The following is a 10,833-nucleotide window of genomic DNA, read 5'->3' as shown; positions in this document are numbered from 1 at the left end:
AGTTTATGAGAATAGACTGTTAATTTTTACAGTTGTGTTTTTACAGTTCAGTGTTATGTAATGAATTTCTAAAATCTAATGAAATAGTTTTTGGCTTTTATCTTGTGTTAGTAGTTTAGTGAAGCCCACCAAGGGGGCCCACTTGGAAGGTGGATTATATTAGGATAGAATAGATTTATTTCCAAGCATTCATAGTATTGTAAGTAGAAGTTGTAAGTTCTTTCTTGTAGCATCGCACTTTGTGAATTTTCCTATAGCATATGTGAGAATAATTATAGTGGATGAACTGAGTTGGAACATTTGTTATCCTTTCATTATATTTCTAGTATTCATAGAGTTAAGTGTGTTAGTTTCCTACAACAATAGTGTAAGTTCTTTTCCTTGCATTTTACTTTCTTGCAACATATGCTTAGTGACTCATTAAGAGACCTAGTGCACATACTATGTCAACCATTTCAAGTATACATCCCTAGGTTGACAAGATTAAATGTACCTTATAGTGGAAAAAATAGTCCTTAGTTCAAATATATTATTCCTAAGCATGGCCTAGAGCATGACTATGATACACCTATTGTGAGGCGGATCATTCTTGGTACTGTTTCTAGGGATGGTGTCAAGCTAAGAACATTTTTGAGTCATAGTTCTTAACTAAGTTTTTTAGAAATCTCCAGTTTGAAGTTTCTTTCACTAGTGTGAAAAATTCAATTGCATGCATCGAAGAGGAAGAGGACGAGATGAATATGGTAGATTTCTTCCACGAGAGTCTATTAATGTGAACAAAGAAATTGAAGAAGAAGAAGTTGAGTTACCTTTTGAAGATGCAAGCCCTATTTTTCTTGCAGAATCATCCTCAAGAGCACAACCTTTAGATACAAGTGGCATTTGACTTTTTGCTGAAATTTTGGCCAGTTTTCTTGATGATACTGCCTTGAATCCACCAGTTCTCAATATCCCAGTACCAAATTTCCCTTTTTAGCAGCAACCTCAAAATCTAATACCTCTAGTCATGGCACAACCTACTTTTCCATTTCCTCTTCCAAGTCTTGTAACCAATGCTAATCTTAAGAACATACCTCCCACTGCTTTTCCAAAGTTCTATGGCCTTGCAACTAAAGACCCTAATACTTTCTTATTTGAATTTGATATACTTTTTCATAGTTTTGACTACAACACTAATTTCCATAAGCTTAAATTGTTTCTAGCAATATTGAAAGAGTTTGCTCTATGATGGTTCATGGGCTTAGGAGCTAATGAGGCAAGAAGTTGGGATGAAATGCAAGCTCTGTTTCTGGATAAGTATAAAGAATATTGCAAAGCATCTAGTTCAAGAGGGGATGATATCTTTAGAATATCATAGAAGGAGGAAGAAACATTGGAAGACTATGTTTCACATTTCTTATATACACTACAAAAGAACCCTTAGCACACGATGTCTAAAGATTCACAAAAGCCAGTCTTTCTGAGAGGTGTGAATGATGACTGTCTAGAAGCATTGGACTTGATGACTGGTGGTGACATAAATAAAGCTTCTTGGGATGACCTTAAGAAGATCTATCAGAACTATTCAAGGTCAACAATGAAGAAAGGCTGAGCACCTTGTTCCATAGTCACTAAAGGAATCACCCAAGGCATTTCAAAGCTCAAGATATCTAACCTATTGTTAGATTTCAAACAAGACATTATCAACGATGTTTCTCACATCTTGACATGATGATTGCAAAGAAGAAGCAACCAAAAGTTGAGTTACAACTAGCTAAATACTGCCCTCATTGCTGGAAGTAGAAGAAAGATTGCCATGGAGAACCAACATCTTCCAATTGATTATGTCAAGATAGATGGAGATGATGAGCAAGTATTTTTTATTGCTCAAAACTGACCATGGGCCCAACGTCAAGGTATGAATCATGACCCCTTGCAAAATTCAAATTCATATGGTAATCAATGGGAAAATTGTAATCCCTAAGGTCCTCCACAATATCAACTTAATTGGAACAATGCTGGGCAAAACAACCAGCAACAATCCCAAAGGCCTTAGAATTCCCAACCACCTTAGCCTAACCAATAGAACTACTAGCAAAACTAGCAAAACCAATGGCAACCACCCCAAGGGAATTGGCAGTCTACAAACCAATGGACGAGATCTCAATAATGGCCTAACCAAAATACTAGTACTCCACAATTACCACCTCTAGTTCAATAGCCTACTCTAATGCCACCACCTGCAAATCCTAGACCTCAAGTAGACATGGTTACCTACACAACCTTAGCCAAACCCAAATAGCCAACAACCACAATAGCCCATGTATAGTGTTGATGCTCAGCAGTATCCTACTTACACCCTGAATGTTGTTGATATACATCTAAGATCTGGTACAACTTTACCAGTGCCTAAACCACCTCTTATAACTAAAATACTAGACTCTCCTATAACATCAGATGCCTCAGTTGCTGAAATAGTTGACTTAAAAAATGTTACAATGTCAACCCAAGCTCAATCAGCAATAGAACCTCCTTTTCTAGAAAAGCTTATACAAAAGAAGCTTGAAAAAATAGAGGAACAACCTTTTGATATTGTTGATCAGTTGAAAAACATGCATGTCCAAATACCTCTATTTCAAGCCATTAAAGATGTTCCATTTTATGGAAAAGCCATTAGGGATGCTTGCCTAAAGAAGCTTGGAAGAAAGAAAAAAGACCCCACCATAGTCCATGTTGTGGGACAACTGGCTGACATCATGTTAGGGAAATTGATCACACCAAAATATTCTGATCTAGGAAGTCCAATAGTGAATGTCAGTATAAATGGTCAATGTGTTAAAAATGCTATAATAGATCTTGGAGCTACTATAAATGTTATGACCAAGGATACTATGAAGAAGTTGAAAATAGAAGGACTAAGGGCTACACCAACAATTCTATAACTTGTAGATAGTTCTACTGTCACCCCTGATGGGATGATAGAAAACATAGTTGTAACCTTAGATTCTCTAGAATATCCTCCAAAATTCATGATTTTATCCCCCAAAGTTAATCTATCTAGTTATCCTTTTATCTTAGGTAGACCATGGTTAGCCACAACTGATGCAAATATAAGTTGGTAGATCAGGGAATATGACCATATCAAATGGCCAAGAAACAAAGAAATTTGAGTTATATCCTCTAGCCCAATCATTACTAGATTTAAGCACATTTGTTTGGCCAAATTTAGGGGATGAAGAAAAAGAGTTAAATTCTATAGTATAGCTCATGATGTTACATAGACAGTCTTTTCTAAAATTGCAAGAGGAAGATTTAGTACTTTAGAGTATCCTCACTAACAGTTGTGTGGTAGAAAAAGATGTATTTGAAAGTTCTGTGTTGGAATTAATCACATACCAAGAATGTGATAAGAATTATACTTTGCTCAAAGAACCTAATATTCTTTATCCACTCCTACCTTGTGAATTAGAAGCAAGTCCAATCTCTAAAGCTGCTATGATAGAGTCCACCACTACTGTTGAACTCACTAAAGGTCATAATCTCCATGTTAATCCCAAATTAACACCCACACAGATGGAATAGTTAAAAGAATTGCTTCAAAGGCATGAAAAAGCCTTTGCATGGGACTATAGTGATATGAAAGGGTTGAGTCCTAAACTGTGCACTCATAGGATATACATCAATGAAGGTTATCTACCACTCTATCAACCCCAGAGAAGGACAAATCCAAGCCTTAGAGAGATAGTTAAAACTGAATTGCAAAAATTGCTTGATGTTGGTTTTATTTATCCCATATCTGATAGTAGATGGGTGTCACCCCTAGTCATAGTGCCTAAAAAGGGAGGAAAATGGAAAATTTGTGTAGATTATAGAGAGTTGAACAAAGCTACCAAAAAGGATCACTTTATTTTACCATTTATAGATCAAGTTCTGGACACTCTAGCTGGAAAGAAGTATTTTTCTTTTCTAGATGGGTATAGTGGTTATAATCAAATCAGTATTGCTCCTGAAGATCAAGACAAAACCACATTTACATGCCCATGGGGTACTTTTGCATACTCTATTTTATCATTTGGTCTATGTAATGCCCCTACAATGTTCCAACGAGCTATTATTAGCATCTTTTCTGATATATCACATGATTGTATGGAAATCTACATGGACGACTTCACAACATTTGGAGTCACTTTTGACGAAGCAATGATGAATCTTGAAAAGGTTCTGGTAAGATGTTAAGAACATAATTTGGCACTTAATAGTGAAAAGTGTTTCATGCTCATGCAGGAAGGCATGGTACATGGTCATTTCATATCAGTTGTAGGCATACAAGTGGATCTAGCTAAGATAGAGATGATTCAAACATTGCCCATACCTACAAAATCAAAAGATGTAAGATCCTTTCTAGGTAATGCTGGATATTATAGATGTTTCATAAAAGATTTCAGCAAAATATCTAGCCCCTTGTATAAGTTACTCACAAAAGAAGCTGAATTTAGTTGGACATCCGAATGTGATGAAGTCTTCCTACAACTTAAGAAACTTCTAACTATAGCCCTAGTCTTACAAGGCCCTGATTGGAATTTACCTTTTCACTTATATACAGATGCCTCTAACTATGCTATAGGTGCAGTCCTAGCACAACAATCCCAAAATCTTGAAAATGTAATATATTACATAAGTAAAAGCCTTCATGGACCAGAGCTAAACTACACTGTGACTAAAAAAGAATTGCTAGTAGTAGTTTATGCAATCAACAAATTTCAGCATTACATAACTAGCTATTCCATATTTGTTCATATTGATCATACAACAATTAAATATCTCATGAATAAACCTACTATAAAAGGTAGGTTAGCAAGATGGTTACTATTGTTGCAAGAATTTGATATAACTATTGTTGATAAGCCTGGAAAAGCCAATGTTGTAGCTGATTATTTGTCAAGAATCCATCATGATGATATTAACACTACTTTGGTAGATGATGCATTTCTAGACGAGCATTTACTTTATATTATTGTTCAAACTCCATGGTATACAGAAATCACTAACTACATTGTTGCCAATAAAATACCAACACATTTTTCTTACAAGGAAAGGAAACTATTTGTAGAGAAAAGTTTACGTTTCTCTTGGATACATAATCTCTTGTTTTACATTGGACTTGATCAAGTTATGAGAAGATGTGTAGAGAGAATGAGACATATGACATTCTACATGCATGTCATAATAAACTATGTAGAGGACACTTTGCAGCAAAAAGAACAGCTTTCAAAATCTTGACAACTGGTTATTATTGGCCTACACTTCAGAAGGATGAAGTCAATATACATAGAAGTGTGACAAGTGTCAAAGAATGGGCTGACCAACAAGAACAAATGAAATGCCTCTTAATCCTCAGATGGAATTAACACCATTTGACAAATGGGGCATGGACTTCATTGGTCCAATTGATCCTCCATCTAATGGGAAATCCTATATTCTTGTGTGCATTGATTACCTAACAAAATGGGTTGAAGTTAAGGCTATGAAGCATGCTAATGATGAAAAAATAGCTAAATTTCTGTATGAAGATATTTTTACTTGCTATGGTGTACCCAAAGAGCTAGTATCTAACCAAGGTGTGCAATTCACCTCTAATCTAATCTCAGAATTGATGAAACAATATAACATTAGGCACCCAAAGTCTAGTCCTTATCACCCTCAAGCTAATGGACAATCATAAGTCACAAATCATGAGCTAGAGAACATCTTAACAAAAATAGTCCATTTGCATCGTAGGGATTGGACTAGCAGATTACAAGAAGTTGTTTGAGATTATGGAACAACCTAGAAGACTACTATAGGATTTACACCATTTGAGCTCTTGTATGGAAAAGTAGCAATGCTTCCAATTGAATTTGAACATAAAACTTTAAGGACAACATTGGCATTGGATATCGAACTTCCTGTAGCACAAAGAGAATGTCTTCTACATCTCAACTTTCTGGATGAAATGCACAAAGCTGCTTTGGAGTGCACTAAACTAATACAAAAACAAAGGAAACAATGACATGAATCTCATATTATAAGTAAAAAATTTCAAGTTGGTGACTGGGCATTACCATATGATTTTTGATTTAAAGATATGCCAAGAAAGCTGCAGACAAGATGGCTGGGACCATATGAAATTAGTCATGTCTTTGATAATGGAGCTATTCAACTAACTACCATTGATTCAGTACCTTTCAAATTATTAGTCAATGGTCACAGAATCAAATTATATAAATGGTCCCAAACCAAAGATGATTTCCTATAGTAGTTTCAACAGCCAGATTCAAATATAAATTAGATAACTCTTCATGTAGCCGAAGGTGTCAATCTTCTGACTACCGCTCTTCAACATTAGTTTCTTTGTGCATGCTCATACTAAAGACTTTATGATTACATAAAGTTCACTTTTCTATTCACTTTTTCCTTCCATCTCATCTCTTTACCTTTGACCCATCCACCTCATCTCATTTCTTTATCTTCCATCCACCCACTTTCCATGTCATCAATTTCTCATGTTTTCAATAAACCCTGCAAGATGCTGATGAACACTGCCGATGATGATATCACTTCTGCCATCTTTTTTTTTTGGTACACATGATAATCAAATTGACAGGTATAACATTTTCAAATTATTATTCACTTATAGTCTGCATATTTCGTTAATTATATTTAATACTGCATAATTTATATGATGGCGGTATTATGCCAATCCCTTACCCATACTAGGTTTGACAAGTGTGGACACTTGTCTAAATTTAGCAGGGGGTAGGGAAGGTCACTAATATCTAATGGAATTTCTATTTATCTATAAAGATTTTTCCAAATCTTTGCATTCCCTTCATTAATGAAAATTAATTACCATAAGTACACACGTGAGGTGTCGTACCCCTTATTTTTGAATGATTTTCTATGTCAAGCTGTGATGTGACTTGTGTTTAAATTTTATGTGATCCAAACCCCATTTTCAGACAATTCTCACACATATTCATGATTTACCTTCATTAAAAACCATATTATTGTGGACAACAATTTGTTTTGAAATTAATTGCCTATTAAAACAAAGAAGTATGAGTTGAGTCTATAAAATAACAAAGCAACTTGAATTCAAAAGGGGGAAAATAGAGTAAGCATATCGGTGTTAAGAAAATGGGTGGACAATTGAAGAGGAGAGAACTAGTGGAACATATCGTGTTGCTCTCAGATGTAGAAGTTGTGAGAAGGTTAAATGCATGTGGATGGCTATGGTATTTCTTGAGTTTGACTGCATATGATGAAAAGGCGGATGTAGAATTCACAAGAACATTCAATGATGGTGAAGCTTCTATTTGGGGTTTAACAGTGATTGCAATAGAGGAATGCATTACTGAAGTGAGTGGGTTGCTTGCAGTTGGAGAACATTACCCCAACACACATGATGCGAGGTCAGCAAGAGCTCAATTTACTAGACCACCTAATCCTCAAATGGACATTACAAAGCAAGGTTGCAAGAGAATGTCACTGCCACCACCATACAATGAATTAGCCATGCATATTATCAGGTATTTTACATGTAAAGGAAGATTCTCATACTTGCAAGCATATCATTTCAAATTATTTAGTTGTGTAAGGCATAATCTTGCAGTAAACATTCCAAATTTCTTGTATAATATGCATTGTATTAGTGTAGAAGAGACTCAGAAAGGAAAAGATAATTTTGTTTCTCATCATACGTTAATCAACTTACTGATAGAGAGGTCACTTAGGGATGTATCTCCCATGACATGGGATGAATTTGTGCAAGACAAAACTCTGTAGCCCCAAGCTGCCCCTAGTGAATAGCTTAGTGAGGAAAATGTCCCCACCAATAAGACTACTGAACAAAATACCCAAGAGGCTGAAGCCAAAAATACCCAAGGAAATGCGCAAGAAAATATTCTTGTTCAAGAGATTGTGCCTTCACCTATGCAAGAGACCTTGAAACCTACTTCTAGCAGAGCAAAGAGGAAACAAAAACTGCAAGAAGAAATCTCTATTCAAGAAAAGGAAGAGCTGAACCCTACAATTGTAAGACAAAAGAGAACAAAGAAAAGTCTTGTAGAAACTACTCCTGTAGCAAAGACACCCAAAGGGAAAAGTAGGCAAAAGGCTATGATGCAAGAAGAAACCCCCATAAGGAGAAGCCCTAGGATGAGAGGGCAAGTTTCTAAGGATTCTACTTTGTATAAAACATCCACTAGGGAATCCCTTGTGAAAATGATTTTTGATCACTCTCCTCCCCATCCCAAGATTACAAGCATTTCCAAAAATCCTACTAAGGAATATAGGGACGAAATCAAAGAAAATCTAGATGATACCCCAGTAGACCTACTAGGTACTTCCAGCTGTAGGGATGAAATAGTTCCTAAATATGTTGATCCAAACACTACCTTAGTTCCCCATAAATCAACATGGATTACTAGTTTTGTAGAACATTTATGGAAGGAAAAAAGGAAGAGGAAAAGAAATCATGAAGAAGACAATAGTTCTATCACACTACATAAAGTCCTTTTTTAGTTGTATAGACAACATCTGTTTGCCAAGGCCTTGTGGAAAGAAGAGAAAAATATATGAATAAGATTATAGCATCTCAAGGTGAAGAAATTGTAGAAATAAAGGAACAATTAACAAGCCAAAAGCAACGAATGGACCATGCCCTCAAGTTAGCTAATCAGGCCCTTGCTTGTAGACCACCACCAAGAGTTATGCTTTATGTTTGAAAGAACAATTTCTTTTGTTTCAATTAATGTTAACTCTTAAGAATATTAATGCAAAGTTCAAATCAACACAAGAATTTTATGGACTATATCAGACTCTACCACCTTGGCAGCAAAATTTACTTTGTGAATTATATGTTCATAATTTTGTTATCCCTTTAGAGACTCAATGGAATCCCTTGCTATACATAGGGGATATACTCTTAAGAGCCCTCATGTTCTAGATGTCAAATGAAGAAAATTATGATAGGCAACTGAATAATTATAGGGATGAGGAAAGGACAGAACCCTTACTTTTAAGAATAGAGAGTATCAATCCAGATAAAGTTCTCAGAGATTGGTTCACAGTAACTTATGGAAAGAAGAATCCAGAAGTAAGGGATAGGATCTTTCCTATCAGAGCTAAGGTTTATACTAATTATGAAAATTTCCCCTACTTTTCTGTCTAGAGAGCTATGACTAGTGCTAGGAGTAGATGGGCCAGACTACCTGAATCTCTTAAAAAGTCAGAACCACATAGTCCCATCAACTTGGAGGCAACACTTCATAGGGTTCCAAAATATTTAGAGTTAGGGAAGCATACCAGACTAGATTTGTGGTGTCCCCTAACCATGTAGCCTCCAATGCTCTTGTGGCCTTTGTATGATATTAATGTCGATAGACTCAACAAGCTTCAGGAAGATCATAGAAGGGAAGTGTGGGAGAGAACCAGAGGATTTTATTACATTTTCAAGAGCAACAAGAAAGGAAGGACTGAGATTGGAGAGTTCAGGTCATTAACAAGGAAGTGCAATGCTTGAGGACAAGCATTAGTTTAGTAGGGGGCAGATGATGAGACCAAATATTGCCTTTATTTCATGATGGTTTTAAACACTTTGTTGATACTCTATTTTATTTCTATCAAAACATTTGTGGACCTATGTTTATCGAACCTATGATAAACCTATGGGTAAAAACTATGCCATATTTTGCTAGTATTATATATATTATGAAGTATTTCATATAGTTATCAAAATGTGTGTTCTTATATTTGAATTTAATTTGATAAATGTTTATTTGCAAACATGTCTCTGCATAATAACTAACCTATTAGAAATGAAGACTAAAAGATGATCAAAAGAATTCAACGATGAGCGCCAACAACATTTAAGGAGAAGAAAACACTAAGGAGTAGCCATTGTGGAGGAAATTTGTAATGGTTCCAAAGGACATGGTCATGAATATGGAGGAGCTATGAAGACTTATTGCCTTCTCTGCATTTACTCCTATGGCTAGTGGATGTTCATACTTTATTATTCCCGCCTTAAGCCATTATTCCTTCTTCCTACCTTGAGTTTTTATTCTCCTATTTTCTCTCCTATGGATTTAAAGCTAGGTCATTCACTTTTCTATTATGGAATAGGTGTCGATCTCCTAAATATAGGAATTGACTCAAGTGTGTTAGTTTAGCTAGTTAGAAGAAAGAGTTAATGAGAACAGACTGTTAACTTTTACAGTTGTGTTTTTACAGTTTAGTGTTATGTAATGAATTTTTGAAATCTAATGAAATAGTTTTTGGCTTTTATCTTGTGTTAGTAGTTTAGTGAAGCTGACCAAGGGGGCCCACTTGGAAGGTGGATTGGATTAGGATAGAATAGATTTATTTCCAAGCATTCATAGTGTTGTAAGTAGAAGTTGTAAGTTCCTCCTTGTAGCATCACACTTTGTGAATGTTCCTATAGCATATGTGAGAATAGTTATAGTGGATGAACTGAGTTAGAATATTTGTTATCCTTTCATTGTATATCCAGTATTCATAGAGTTAAGTGTGTTAGTTTCCTGTAGCAATAGTGTAAGTTCTTTTCCTTGCATTTTACTTTCCTATAGCGTAAGCTTAGTAACTCATTAAGAGACCTAGTGCACATACTGTGCTGACCATTTCAAGTATACATCCCTAGGTTGACAAGATTAAATGTACCTCATAGTGGGAAAAATAGTCCTTAGTTCGAATATATTATTCCTAAGGATGGCCTAGAGCATGACTATGATACACCTATTGTGAGGCGGATCAATAGTGATGATATTTTCCTATCATAGACTAAGTATTTGAAAG

This window comes from Cupressus sempervirens, chromosome 8 (assembly GCF_028749045.1).
Source record: "Cupressus sempervirens isolate cs-2001-9-10 chromosome 8, ASM2874904v1, whole genome shotgun sequence".
NCBI lineage: Eukaryota > Viridiplantae > Streptophyta > Pinopsida > Cupressales > Cupressaceae > Cupressus > Cupressus sempervirens.
This window is presented reverse-complemented; position numbering follows the sequence as displayed.